Below are 16,115 nucleotides of genomic sequence, written 5' to 3'. Positions count from 1 at the left end.
AGAATTATTGACTTATTATATACTTCATTTTTAAAGTTAATGAAAACAATAATAATTTAGTACATAAATAATAAAAGGAGTTCCAAAATTTCTGCTTAATAGGAGAAAGACCATTCTTAAGCCCTACTAATCACCTTCACTTACATAAAATGAACATCATCATTCCAGGATTTAAGCTACGTGTCCCAATTCTTCTTTCCTTCTCTAGTGCTGAACTCGCATTAAGATGACTGAGAGTGGAATATCCATTCCTTCCAGGAAAAGATGACCCCATAATCAGAGATGTGGTTTGATCTTCTGCAATGCCAACAATCAGATTTCATATTCACTCCCCAACATCTGAGTCATAACTTTGAGAATATAACTAAAACAACATTGTGTGGGAAGTGCCGAGATTTCTATCTAGGTACATCTGTACCAGGTACAGTCAAGCTCCTTTTCAATCTCTCCTTAGGACCTAATCTCACCCTTGCTCATTTTTTACATTATATCTGTAACAAGTAATAAACATTTCTTCTACACTCTGACTTAAAGTTATTATTCAAACTTGGTAGGAAAGAACTTGAGATTGTGATCAGAGACTTTATAATTCTCTCTCTGTGTGTGTGTGTGTGTGTGTGTGTGTGTGTGTGTGTGTGTGTGTATACATGCATGTGTATCAAAAAGAGCTTGGGTTTAATCGTTCACATTCATTATCCACATCATTACTACTCATGTTTTTCCTCACATGCCCTCAGCTTAGCAAATGACACTAACCAATAGCTCAATGTCAGAACTTGGGAGTCATTTTTGACTCCTCCTCTTCATCATCTCCTATATCTAATTAATCTTCAAGTTTTATAAAATTCACATTTAACCTTGTGATGGTTAATTTTATGTGCCAACTTGACTGGCCACAGGGTGCCCAGATACTCAGTCAAATATTATTCTGGGTGTTTCTGTGAAGATATTTTAGATGAGATTAACATTTAAAGTTAAGACTGAGTAAAGCAGACTCAGTCTACAATTTTAAATGTTAATCTTATCTAAAAAAGATTATTCCAAAAGAATGTATGGTTTTTCTAAAATCAATCCTTCTATTTCTACCTTTAAAAGTAATTTATTTAATTTCTACATCTCTCAATTGGGAAACAATAATTCCAAAATGATCTGATCCTTTTTTTAAGAATAACCATGAAATATTATTCCCCAGGTTAACAAAACTAGTAGCCCATCTGCAATATTTTCAATCACAAGCACTTTGCAGGTTGCACTACACAGAGCTACTTGGGTAGAAATATTTTCCTTTTGTTCCTTTAACAGCTTTACCCCTTTGACAATATCTTAAAACAGTCAAGTTTAATTTTTCCAACTTCTTCCTCCGTATTACTTTGGCAAAGGTTTGGGCATTAAGTCAGGTAGAAATCAATAATTCTCCAAGTAATGCTTGCCCCAGAAGGCATCCACATGAAAATAAATAAGTGTCCTGAGCATAAAATATTTTTTACAAACACCTATTTGAGGGAAACAAAAACCTTAATGCCTCAAGTATTTAAAACGTTTTAAAAAGTAAAAGAAAAACAATACGATTTCTCATTTATTGGTGAAATAACTGCATCTACTAAGATTTTTTCCTTTTCCTTCTAAACATAGAAAATTGAAAAATTAGTATAAGTTAGAACCAAGCTGATCATGAAAAAGTGTAAATTTAAAAATTAACATTAATTTAAAAATACTTCTGACCATATGAATTATAAAAGACTGCAAATATAAGGGAGGAAAAAGGAACGTGAAAATTAGACTGCTCGCTCATTTGAAACGCTTTGATAAAAAGTACTCTATCTTCTTTGGATTGTCACCCCTGTGAGGGAAGGGACTGTGACATTTTGTATTAATCTCTACATAGCACTTGCCTCTGTACTGTGCCTGTGACAGTAGTTCATAACAAAAAGTTTTCAGATTTTTTCAGTGGAACCATGTTCATTAAATAAGAAACTAACAAGATGTGTTTGCTATCCCAATTGCCTTGGAACATTGACCATTTCATTTAAAATGTTACCATTTTGCTTGTAAATTTACTTATTCCTCTCAGTTTAAAAGTATATCAAATCCAGAAATGACTTTATAATTTAGCTGTTAATTTTCTCTAGTTACTTACTTTTAAGTTAACAACAACTCTCACACTATAGCTTATTCACTACAAACAGTTATTAATTAAATCAAATATAATGTGCAATTAAAACTCAGATGCAGAGTCAAATAGGATTTCCCCATGTTTACATAAGAAGCTTTGAAATGCATACAATAATGACAAATAAATTATTAGTATTATAGAGATGAGAAAAACACTGAATACTAGGATTTTACAATCAAACAAGCACTTGTTATTTACTGGATATTAAATGTCACCACTTAACGTTTCTTTACTTCCTTATGCCCTGTATTAAAACACCATAGAAAGGAAAGTGCTAAGTGAAGTATTTCAATATTTTAAGAAGTAGAAAACCTTGGTCGAGACCTCACTCCATTCAAACATTTAGCAAGCATCCACTGATCACAATCTGTAGTCAATCACTGTTCTACTGTAATATGTGGCCATGATGATTGTGACAGTTAAGGAACCATCTGTAAAGAATAATTTTTGCCTGGTATTTCTCACTTATTCTGAAAAGTAAATCTTGACTAGAAGGGAGTTATCTAGGATCCATATAGAAGCATACTTAGATATTTTCTGATATATAAAATGAAAAAGAGAATGTCTTGCAAAGAACAGAAATTAAATGCACATGAAGGACACTGTCTTTGAAATCTACCCCCTTTCCAACATCATCCTTGTTCAAGCACCCATCACCATTCCTTTAAAGAAACCCTCCTTTAAAGGAGGCAATAGCCTCCTCAGGAGGGTTCCTACCTCAGTGTTGCTCCTCTATGATCTTCCTTCCACTACTAAGAGTGCCATCTTTCTAAAACCTGACCAGAACATCACGGTGCCTTAAGCCCTCAGTGTCTCTTCCCCATCAACTAGATGAAATCCAAGCTCCTTGGTTTGTATGATGAGGCACTTTGTGATCTAGACCCACTTATAGGGCAGGCAGTGAGAAGGCACCCACTATGAGGGAAGTGAGGAAAGAGTTACCCATAACTTTTGCTGTCTCAAAAAGTTGCTGGCTCTAACATCATTTAAGCAAAGCTGGTCAATGGGGAGATACTGGATAGACTCACATTAGAAGTCACTCTGAGAAATTGCTAAGACTCCAGATTATAATTCCCAAAATTTAAAATTAGATAAACCTTCTGAAATGGACCTGTGACAGGTAAGAGTATAAGGCTGAAGAAATATACTCAATACAAGAGCCTAAGAATTTGTTGAAGAGATCTTTTCAATACATTGTGTAGCTTATGTTGGAAGGCTTTCTAAATTAATACATTTTAGCATAATTATGTTGAGCATGGAAATGGGAACTAAAACAGGTTATAATCCTGTGATTTGAGCTTGGAGCATCAATGGGTCCTAGCCTGGAACCTGCCCCACAGCAGAAGACGAGGACCTGGTAGATGATATCCAACACAGCACTACATACAAATGGAAGCACTGACAGTAATACAGTCATTGGATACCCTTTCTTCCTCTGCTGGAATTGCATTAACTTCTGGCATTTTGGACAGGCATCAAGAAGGTATGTCATTCAAGAAGGTGAGGAAATGAATCAAGGATGGGACAAAGACAAATATAGGGCATGCAGAGTCTAAAGTAATTGATTCAAGAAATTAAAGAAACTTGGCTCCATTTTTTTACCTTCTCCTGCTTATACTTGCAATACCTCTGGGCATTATTTCTCACTCTTCTTCCCTTCCTACTTTACCCTTACCAACTCAGAACTCAGAACACACTATGCTCTCCCATGTCTCCTCGTTATGCTCTTTCCTTTGCCTAGAATGCTCTAGGAAGCCTTTTCTGAGCCAAAAGGGTTGGGTTAGGTACCTTTGGGTGTCTCCATTGTACTCTGATGATGTGTTTATATGATACAATTTATTCAAGCAGCTTATCCTCTATATGGCTCTATTTCACTTGTAAAATGGAGACAATAGTAGCATATACTCCATAGGGTTGTTTTGGTTATTATGCAAGGTAATATATGTAAAACCATTTAAACAATACCTGGCACAAATAAATAAGTATATAAGTAATATCTGCTGTGTTATTATATTATTAAAAAACAGCATGTTTTTATCAGGTACTATGTGGCAGTCATTATGCTGGATGTTGGTAGACTATTGGTGAACAAAGGAGACATGGTTCCCACTGCAGTGACGCTATATAAAATTACTCATTCTACAGTATGTGTCTCCATGCCTCCCAGTGTCAGAGATCAATCTTTGTCATTTTTTTTGTGTTACCAGCACCTAGAAGAGGATTTATCACAGAGCTGGGCATATAAGAGGTGCTCAAAAATTATTTAAAAATAACCCCAGAAAGTCCTGAGGAGAGGGAAAAAACATGTGACTTGTAGACATGCAACAGCATTAAACTCACTGCAATTATGCATGGCTGGGACCCAGGTTAAATGAGAAGGAATGAAAGAAGATGCAGCTGAAGAGAAGGAAGGCCAGATCACAGAGGGCCTAATACTATGAGAAAGAGTTTAACTTAGAATGGGGATTCAGAAAGCATTTTAAGTAAGGAGTATCATAGTCATACTTCCATTACATAAAGAATGGAAACTGTGAAGGCCAATGACTGGAAGAAACTGAGACTAGAGGTAGAAAATAGGATGCTATTTGCAGTATTCTGCATAAGATGTGATGAAAATGTGATCTAAGATAGCATCAGTGTGAACAGACAGAAGAGGATAGAGCAAAATTAAGACAGTAGGTCTGATAGGCCAATAGGATACAGCATTTGAGGAAAAGACAGAGATGTAATACGACTCTTATGATTCTAGCTTGGGTGCTAAATACATTGCAAATCATTAAATGAGATGATAATATAAGAATAAGATTAGGATTTAGGTGACAAAATGGAGATCATCTGCTGAGTTTTAGGCATACTGAGGCATCTATGAGATTAAGTAGAAATCTAAGAGTCAGTAGGTTATATGCACTTAGGTATCAAGAAAGAAAATGGAAAGTGGTCTTTGCTGGAAAACTATAAAACCCTGTGTAAATTAAGAGATCGTGTTTCCAGGGAGATGAAAGAGAAATTTAATCATAGATATAAAAAGTGTATGTAGATGTACAAGAAGTCGAGGAGATGTGCAAGAATTGACAATCCTTTCCATTAATATTTTAGTCAAGATTATCAACTCAAAGTAAATGAGAGGGATATGGGTTATGAACTGAGGTGGTTAGTGAAGGTTTGAGAGAAATGGAAAAAGAAGGTTATCAAGGACACGCAAAATACAGTAGGCAAAGAACCAACCTAAGTGTCTATCAACGGACGAACGGATAAAGAAAATGTGGAATATATACAATGGAATATTATTCAGCCATAAAAAAAAATCATGTCATTCACGGTAATATGGATGGAACTTGAGGTCATTATGTTAAGTGAAATAAGCCAGGCACAGAAAGACAAATGCCACATGTTCCCACTCATATGTGGGAGCTAAAAAACCTTGATCTCAGGGACACAGAAAAAAGAACCATAGATACCAGAGACTGGGACAGGTGAGTGGGGGTGAGGGGGCATAAAGAGAGGTTGGTTGTGGGCACACACATAGATTTAGATAGAAAAAATATGTTCTAATATTTGACAGCAGACTAAGCAACTATACTTAGCAACAATATTATGTATATTTTAAAGTTACTAGAAAAGAGGACTTGAAATGATACCAGCACATAAAAATGATAAACACTCAGGTGATGGATACCTCAAATACCCTAACTTGATCATGACGCATTCTATGAATGCAAAAAAACTCATATGTACTCCATAAATAGGTAAAATATTTATAGCAATAAAAGAGAAAAAATTAAAAAGAAAAGGATATATATATTCTTGATACTTAAATGCATAGTGTTCTACAGCCTTAGCTAGAGCATATTGCCTGATATATATATATACATATATACAAAAATATATATACATATATATATATTTGTAGAGGTAGCAACAATGGTAGAGAAACACAGAAGGTAAATGGTTGGATTGATTTAAAGTTGAAGCTTTACAGAGTCGTGGTGCAGAAATACTAAGGAGCAAAGGAATGGCGGGAGCTGCATGCCTAGGGAGCATCCATTCCTAAGAAGTATGCCACATAGAGAAAAAAATGTCATTAGAAGAAGGGATTAACAGGCTTAGGGGGAAAAATGCAAGAATCAGAAGATAAAAACTCTAATTTGAAAAGTAAATGCATCAGATAAACTCAAAGAATAAGAAGGTATATCTTAGAGTTTAAGATTTCAGAAACTGAAAATTCTAATACATGGAAAAGACCTAGCATGTAACCATATGAAGTAGAGTTGAAACTTGCATTTTTGAGTACCTGTAGGCATTGTGCTTCGCATTTTACATATGCCATATCATTTGATAATGATTTTCTTAATTTATTTAGAGAGACAAGGTCTTGCTGTGTTGCCCAGACTGGTCTCAAACTATTGGACTCAAGTGATACTCTTACCTCAACCTTCTAAGTTGCTGAGATTACAGGTGTGAGTCACTACACTCAGCTTGATTCATTATTTTTACAGATGAAAAGACTAAGTATGAGTCAAGTTACATGATTTGCCCAATGTTACACAGTTAGTCAGTAGCCGAACTGGGATGCAAACTCTAGCCTGTGTAATTCCAAAGCATATACTCTTTCCAGAATAACACATCAACTGCTGAATGTGAGAAGGTTGTCAGGGAAAAATGGAGCAAAGATTACCTGAAGTAAGTAAATGAAAGAATTCTGAGACTAGATGGTGGATGCGTTGATTCAGTTAGACACAGAAGTCATTCACCTGACAGCTAAACTTGAATGGAATAATCTATTAGTTAATTCCATAATCATTGAAAAATGTGGAGAAGTGATAACGAGACTGATAAATGGAGTATCCCATGATGAGCTCTGCTACAGGTTGGCACCATGACGAGTGAAGAACACAAAAAAGGAATGTATATTACTGCAGCATATCATGAATGAATTTCCTCATAAAATAATACTATGGATGCTAGAGGTTTTATGAGGCCACTCTCACAAACACTCTCATTAAAAGCAAAGTTCTGGGAAACTGGAGCTGGTGGATTCCTTAATTTCTGCTTGTTACATTGACCCTGAACTTTGGGCACCCATCAAGAGAGTAAGGAGACTGGAAACCTCCATCCATTCAGTTTTATCTAGCTTGTATCCTAGATATCTGCATCCATTCAGTTTTATCGAGCTTGGATCCTAGTTTGCACCCTTTGCTAATTTGGTGATAGGACAAATTAAAGGCAACTTTAAACTAAGGCTGAGTCATCATCCTACAATCTTCTAACCTCTAATAACTGCTGAGGAGTGGTTTGCTCAGGATATGGGATAGAATATCCAGAAGTTATGAGCTCCAAAGAAACTGGGATTTTTATATGAGAGAGGAGTCACTCTGTAGACACAGTAGTAAAAGGCAGGGTGAGTGATTGCCCACTACCACTGCTGAGACCCACGATTCCTAGAAGGTGGGAACATAAGCAGACACTATTCCATATGGTGGCAGGAGAGAGCTATCTTTTAATTAATAGGAAAAAGATAGAAGGGGAATGTTCCTTAAGGTGTTCTGGTTTGTTTTCGACTTGATATGGGAAGGGTTGGGAGATGAAAAACAAAGGGAGGAAACGTCTAGAGATACAGAGAATGAAATAGTATAATGATAAGATCATTAATGAATATGGGTGACTCCTGGAGCTTGTATTTTGTAAGGTTGACACAGATGGCAGGGAATAAAAGAATGGTGGTACTAATTTCATGTGTTTCCTTGTATCTCTGACATCACAAAAATACAGTCTTTCAGCTGAGCATAATCCCCATTTCACAATGACAGTAAATCATTTTTTGTATCACAACAGACCTGACCAGATATATGCGGTAACAACAATGGACATACAGGTGGGTCACAGTGGCTCATGCCTGCAGTTCCAGTACTTTGAGAGACCAAGGTTGAAAGAATTGCTTCAAGGCCATCCTGGACAAAACAGTGAGACCTCATCTCTATGAAAAAATTAAAATAAAATAAAATAATTAAAGGGGTATGGTGGTACATGCCTGAAGTCCCAGCTACTCAGGAGGCTGAGGCAGGAGGATTACTTGAGCCCAGGAATTCAAGGTTGCAGTAAACTATGATTGCACCACTGCACTCCAGCCTGGATGACAGAGTAAGATAATGTGTCAAACAAACAAACAAAAAAACCAATGGATGTACATGTTTTAGAAGGATAAGATGATCACATATGGCCTCCACATACCAACACCAAAAGCATTGATTTAAATCTCACACCAGTCTCAATCTCACAAATATCTCAAATCTCCTTATAAATAATTTAAAAATTAATAACTCATTCAAATTTCTTTTGACCCAATTATATGTTTCTACTTTACCATATATTTACATAACAAGCTTCAAGAGCCACTTAAGAAGCAAAGCAGTTTATCTTTCTTCTTGAATCATGAATGCCTCCTTTAAAGTTCACATAATGGTTATAGAGTACTCTAGTATTCGTGAACAAGATGTGAAGAACAAGGTCATTTTAACTTTTCCTTTATTTTTTAATCATTTAGCCTTCAATCATATCCCTTTTAAGCTTTTAACTTTTCAGCTAAACAACGCCGCTGTTCCGATTTGAGAGAGTATTTTTGTGTTTGGTTATCTGTTCATCTGGGCTTTTCTGTTTGGTTAGTTTTTTATCAGTCATTACATTTTCCATTATCCCTTATATTTTCTACTTTTAAGGTAATTTCTATTTTTCTCATATCACTATTATATAATTATGTTCTCTCATATGGTATAATGATTTATGTGTGTGCTTCCAAAGCTACAACTCCTAAAAAGCAGAGAGTGTTGCTCCTACCTTTATTTATTCCTGCTTTCAGGAAATAAACAATAGTTATACTATATTTTAATTTTCTGTATAATTAGAATTTTTAGAAAGTTAATTTCTCCTTGGAAAGAAAATTTCCATAGGAGAAACATGTAAACAATAGTGCACACAAGAGAAAACAGAAGAATGATTGCAATATTCTAATTATAACAATACTAGGAAGAGAGAAGGAGACAGACAGAGAGAGAGAGACAGAGACAGAGACAGAGAGAGAAGTTTGCATCTTCTATCTCTCACCAGCTTTTGGTCATATTTTCAACTAGTATTCCTACATTAAACAAAATCAAGGAAAAATACTCTAGGAAATGTCATTCAATTTGAAGGTAACATAAGCTTCCTCTATACTGAACTTCCTCAAAAAAGAAACTTGAATCAATGAACCCAGCACAAGAAATCTTGCCAGGGTAAGAATATAGAGAGAAATCATCCCAGCAGGGGGAAGGAAGAGCAGAAGCCAAATTGTTTTAAGTATTTAGATGTAAATACCAAAATTACAGGGACGAAATTTCTCACTCAGAGAAGAGAGAAGAGAAGATGATGAGTATTAGTTCATTTTTAGTTTAGGGAGTAGGGGGCATATAAAAAGGACCAGGCAAGAAGTGACTCCAAGCTAAGCTCCAACATTAGAGGAGAAACAGCCTTCCCACCATTCCGTACTTGCTCCTTTGGGTAGCTGTGACTGAAGATCAAGGGTTGGATGAGGAAAGGCATCAGGACAGACCTGAAACATACAGAAAGACAGATGCCCAGGTCAACAGGCCTACAGCAGTAACAGTAAGTGTTGCGTGAATGGCATTTGGCAGAACAGTCTAAAGATAGATGGAAAAGTATGTTAGCTATTGTAATAAAAGTTTACATATTGCTTTTGTCATAAGAAAATGATTTTGTTGCATTTTCTGTATTAAAAAAAATCAAACATCTTGGATTGCTCTTACACAGTTCCACAAACAGATTGAGCCTATCATGTTTTAATTTTGTTAATTTTAGTAATCCTAAAAACTGTATTAATCTTTACACTGGGAAGCATGATTTGTCATCTAATGTGTTTTCCTATAGGTTTCTCAAGTTCGTATCAAAGGCACAAGATAAGGTTGGGAAATTCTGCTCCTGTATATACAAGTCAGAAAAAGTTTTAGTTTTGTAACAAATCATAGCACAAAACCCCTCTGACCCGAGCCACCTCAAAATTGTCTCATTCTCACAACCAATTTTGAAGACACACATACATCTTTTCTCTCCACATAATATTCCTTTGTCATAGCCACTGAATAGCATGAACTAACAGCAGTCCTGAAATTGTGTAGGCTTGGTAAAGGCACCTGCAGAGGAATAAATATGTTTAATTAAATCCTTAAAAAAAAAAAGAGTTTAAACAGTATTATTCCATCTTCCACCCTAACCCTGCCAATGTAGTGATTATATGTCTATTAAAAAGGAGGGTTTGTATGAGTTATCATGACATGCATCACTAGATTGTAGATAATATAATTTATTATGTAATTTATTTTACATATTTATTTAAATATATAATAAAATATAACTCCAGAATACAAGGTCCTAAGGTTTGAAGCTTATACACAAAATTGTGCCATTTCTTGGGGTATGCAATCCTCCAGGCATGGACATTTACTTATAAAATAAATACTGCATATTATAACAGGAAGAGACTTCAAAATTCATGATTGTTTATTTTTTGCCTTTCAGATGCACCTCCAAGAAGAAACATTAGATTTATAAATGTATGGGTGTAAGTGTGTGTGAAATCTGGAGTGGAAGTAAAACTGTTAAAATCCATGAGAAGTCTTGAATTAATGAAGATTCAGAACTAGGAAACACAGTATGCATGTCCCATAAACAAAGAAGCCAGCAGTGGACCCCTTCAGGTAGTCATTAAAGAACAACATACGTGGCTATCAGAAACAAACTTTCCCAGGATTTAACAAAAATAACATTTCTCATTTATAAATCATACTCTTCAGTAGATCATAATTTGTAGCAAACTAAATAAGTAGATCCCTGTCCTCTGAAACAGAATTGAAACTGCTGCCTGAGCATCTAACATATCTAAACTGCCAAATCAAACATTCCTTAATCAGTTTTAGCACTTGTTTATTTTCTCTCTTCTGAAAGAATGGCTATTAAGTGGCCAGCGCTGTCCCTGACACGACTCACATATATGCTCATTAAAATAAAGCTATTTAAAGTAGACATTGTCTTGTCGTTCAGCACTCCTCTTCTAAAAATTATTCCTTTCAACCAGAGGGTTCAAATGGCAACTGCCAGCTTATCAGATGATTTGCCCATGAATAAGCACCCAACCCAATTTTCTGGGTTTTTAAAAAAAAAATAGTTGCCTTATTGTTATTGTTTTGTATGTATATCTTGGTGTCCACCAGTATCCATGCATTTCCCTCTGTGGGATATCCTAGAGAGTTTACAGAAATTAAATTTCCTAAGTCATCCATCTATAGAGGTAGGGAGAGTGAACAGGGCACTTTAAAATTATTTTCCTTGGAAAGTAGAAATGAGCACGGATCTTAGAAAGCTCTGATATACTTAGCAGACATAAATCTGTTTAATACGAATATGAAATAAAATCATACTCTTACAGATTTTCAGGTACAATAAAAAAGCTACAGTATGAAAATAGAAGATACATATGTGATTTTTAAATTTGACATTATACTTTTTCACAATATTTCAAATTCAGATTAAAACATATAATTGATTTTATTTATGTATTTATGTATATATGTATTTATTTATTTATTTATTTATTTATTGAGACAGAGTCTCACTCTGTTGCCCAGGCTGGAGTGCAGTGGCGCGATCTCGGCTCACTGCAAGCTCCGCCTCCTGGGTTCAAGCGATTCTCCTGCTTCAGCCTCCCGAGGAGCTGGAACTACAGGCTCCCACCACCACGCCCAGCTACTTTTTTTTTTTTTTTTTTTTTGCATTTTTAGTAGAGACAGGGTTTCACTGTGTTAGCCAGGATGGTCTCGCTCTCCTGACCTCGTGATCCGTTTGCCTTGGCCTCCCAAAGCACTGGGATTACAGGCATGAGCCACCATGCCCAGCCTATTTTTATTTTTTAAGATGGAGTTTTAACATGGAGTTACTGCAACTTCTCCCCTTCCCAGATTCAAGCAATTCTCCTGCCTCAGCCTCCTGAGTAGCTGGGATTACAGGCACCCACTACCATGCCCGGCTAATTTTTTATTTTTAGTAGTGACAGGGTTTCACCCTGTTGACCAGGCTGGTCTTGAACTCCTGGCCTCAGGTGATTTGACCGCCTCCGCCTCCCAAAGTGCTAGAATTACAGGTGTGAGCCACTGCGCCCAGCCTAAAAAATGTAATAGATTTAAAAGCCAAATATAAATCCATAGTTTAGTGAATATTGAAATAAGGCTATAAATAATGTTATAATCACTGTGTTTATAAAACAGAATATCATTATGGTACAGAATTTAAAAGATGAGAAAAAAATGTAATGCTTAAACTTTTGTCCCAATAGAAAGCTTCCTTTAACTCAAAGGGAAATCTCTGAGAAGTATTAATGTTTCCTAATGAACATTATGGGATTTCTAAGTCTACATTAGACACTTGCAACTTTGATCTGTCTATAGAGTGCTTTCTTTAATTCTTTGAGCAATTTTTTAGAAGTCTCCAAGTGAAAATATATTAGGAAAATCTCTTACTAAAGAAATGTAGTAAGATTGATGGGATGTTTTATTTCTTACCTTTGAAAACATCCCTTATTTCTAGCCTAATATATATAGACAATGCATATCTACATTTATTCATTCAAATTTCTATTGAAATAGCCATAAAAAGAAAATATCTTAAAATTGGTAAGTCATCACTTCTTTATAAGATGGTTTTATTTTTAGGTCAATTTTATAAAATTATCTTTTTGAGTGTTATGGTTAATAATAAATTTAAAGATTTAAATCCATCTGAGAGTTTAAACACATTGCCACTATTTATGATTATTTTGTATTAGGATATCAAAATGGGCTGCATTAATAGTCCAGCTCTAACACAGAAGAAGCATTCGATTTATATTAATAATTACATATAAGTGGTTTATAAATTATTTGCATATATCCCAGATATATATACATGACTAAAATTTAAAATACATTTTTTAAAAATAAAAAGACTTCTGAACCCAGATCTACTAATTATATGTGCAAAGAGAGATGCCCTGTAAGTTGGAAGAAAAGCAAGTATCTTTTTAAACTTTGATATGGCCCAATTACAAAGACTGTGATATTAGTGAAAATGGTAAAACAAAGTCCTTTTTGGTACTATAAATACTAATATTCTAAGGACAGGTCAAGTCCTATTTGGTTTTATGTGCCATGTGAAAGGGGAAATACCAGTTCTTTTATTATTCCTTTTCCTGATGAGAGAGGGCCTTCAAAAGGCCACCGCAGTAGCCTGCATGAGCAGTGCTTTCTTACAAGACAGCATTGCTACATTACATTGCATCTTTAGGCCTATTTAATGTGTGAGGTGTTGATCATATGCCAAGAAAGACATAAAGAGAATGAGGAATGTACATAGAAACACTATTAAAATGATCCCACGCTTGAGAGGAGAATCAAGAGCTAAGAAATTCAGAAACAGAGTTTCTGCTTTGAAGGAGCTTAAAATAGGACATCACTTCAATATAGAGGCATGCTCCCTTGCCGTCTCAAAGATAATATTTGGCGATCAGCACCAGAAAAAGGAATCCAAACTACTTGTTTTTGTAGTTAGCTCTGTCATTTAACCATAGTCTAATTATCCAACTCTATATATTATCATAAAAAAAAATCTTTAAATGCACACCATGTAATAACACTTATCAACCTAAGAGGAATGCCAATTAATGATTGCAAAGGCACGCTAAATTTTTTTTTTTTACAAGCAAGTGCTATATAACAACAATATATCTATTACTATTCTATCTTTCCAACCAAAGCAAGTTTTGTCCTCCTAGGATTGCTGGCAGCAAAATAAACCTGACGTCATTCTTCTAAGCCCAATTGGCAGCCCAGCTGTGCCATTATCCCCGGGAAGTGTGGTCATGTACGGTAATACCCGCATTATGTGACAATGACCAAGTCAAAATTACCCCCTTGGAATAGAGTTCAGCCTCTGAAAATGTAGAACTGAGAAGACATGCTGGGTTCAACAGAGTAGCCATAGTGAGGGCCATTTTTGTCTGATAATGGCCCTAAATTACTGATATCAACTTGGCGTCTAAGACTCAGGGCAAAAGCAGCTATTTTCTTTCTATGGAACATTCACCAAAAATATAAATGCAGCTGCCTTAGTCTTGATTTTCTTCCCTGTTTTTATGGGATATATAAGGTCATGACTATAAATATAGATAAAATTTATATAAAACACCAAATTAACTGGAAAGCATTTTATATATTCTAAAATATATCTAGGGTTTTTTTTTTCTTATTTATAGATTTTAGAGGCACATAAAACTCAGGCCCCAAGCCAATTTACAGTTTAATAAACAGCTGCATAGTTGTGAATTTTCTGGTATAAAATATACCAAAATGATAAGAGGCTGGTAATTCAGTGCATTACCTACAGCAATAGCTTGGTGCAATTTTTCCATATGCTTGATTTATAAAAACAAACTCATTTTCTGGAAATGGAAGATTAATCTTCTTCAACAAAATTTTCTTTATGAAAATGAAAAAAAAAGTATTTCCTATACCAAAAGAAAAATAACATTTATTATGACGTATTCAGGGGGCAGGTGAGAGAAAAAAACGAGATATTATTGGAGAACAAAAACTATATCCATAATCCCTTTGCTCAGATAACTGCTTATTGACTTTTTTAGAAAGTAGAACATAGTCAAGGGTAGTAAAAGGTATATTCTCTTCTCCACAGTTCTGTCTCCTTGGGTTTTCTTCCAAAAAAAATTTTTTTTAATGTATTAGTATGTACTTATGTGAATAATGCATGTGTGTATATATCAACTTTTGTTTTTTCCTGTTACAAAGAGTGAACCTGCTGGGTTAAAATATACAGGCATTCCTCAGAGATACCGCAGGTTTTGTATCAGGCCACCACAATAAAGTAAATATCACGATAAAGCAAGTCACATGGATTTTTTTTGGCTTCCCAGTGCATGTAAAAATTACATTTACTCTATAGTACTGTAGCCTATTAAGTGTACAGAGCACTATACTAAAAAAAAATGTTCATAACTTAATTTAAAAATATTGCTAAAGGCCGGGCACGGTGGCTCACACCTGTAATCCCAGCACTTTGGGAGGCCGAGGCGGGTGGATTACAAGGTCAGGAGATCAAGACCATCATGGCCAACAAAGTGAAACCCCGCCTCTACTAAAATACAAAAAATTAGCTGAGCATGGTGGTGGGTGCCTGTAATCCCAGTTACTTGGGAGGCTGAGGCAGGGGAATCGCTTGAACTCGGGAGGCAGAGGTTGCAGTGAGCTGAGATCATACCACTGGACTCCAGCCTAGAGACAGAGCAAGACTCCGTCTCAAATATATGCATATATATATATGTATATATTTTGCTAACAATCATCTGAGTCTTTAGTGAGTTGAAATCTTTTTGATGGTGGACGTTCTTGCCTTGATGTTAATGGCTGCTGCTGACCAGGATGGTGGTTGCTGAAGGTTGGGGTGGCTGTGGCAATTCTTGAAAATAAAACAACAATGAAGTTTGCTGCATCGATTGACTCTACCTTTCACAAAAGATTTATCTAGGCCAGGTGCGGTGGCTCATGCCTGTAATCCCAGCACTTTGAGAGGCAAAGGCAGGCAGATCATCTGAGGTCAGGAGTTTGAAACCAGCCTGGCCAACATGGCAAAACCCCACATTAGCCAAGCGTGGTGGCAGGTGACTGTAATCCCAGCTACTCGAGAGGCTGAGACAGGAGAACTGCTTGAACCCGGAAGGTGGAGGTTGCAGTGAGCCGAAATCATGCCACTCACTACACTCCAGCCTGGGAGATAGAGCAAGGCTCTTAAAAAAAAAAAAAATTATCTGTAGTATGTGAGGCTGTTTGACAGTGTTTTACTCACAGTAGCGCTT

General features: G+C 35.7%; 1 protein-coding gene across 4 annotated transcripts in view; it reads right to left on the bottom strand.

Moving 5' to 3' along the window:
* CTNNA3 (catenin alpha 3) overlaps nucleotides 1–16,115 on the bottom strand; it is a 1,846,283-nt gene that overhangs the window by 1,199,726 nt on the left and 630,442 nt on the right. The window lies entirely within an intron of this gene.

Source organism: Macaca mulatta, chromosome 9 (assembly GCF_049350105.2).
Source record: "Macaca mulatta isolate MMU2019108-1 chromosome 9, T2T-MMU8v2.0, whole genome shotgun sequence".
NCBI lineage: Eukaryota > Metazoa > Chordata > Mammalia > Primates > Cercopithecidae > Macaca > Macaca mulatta.
This window is presented reverse-complemented; position numbering and strand designations above follow the sequence as displayed.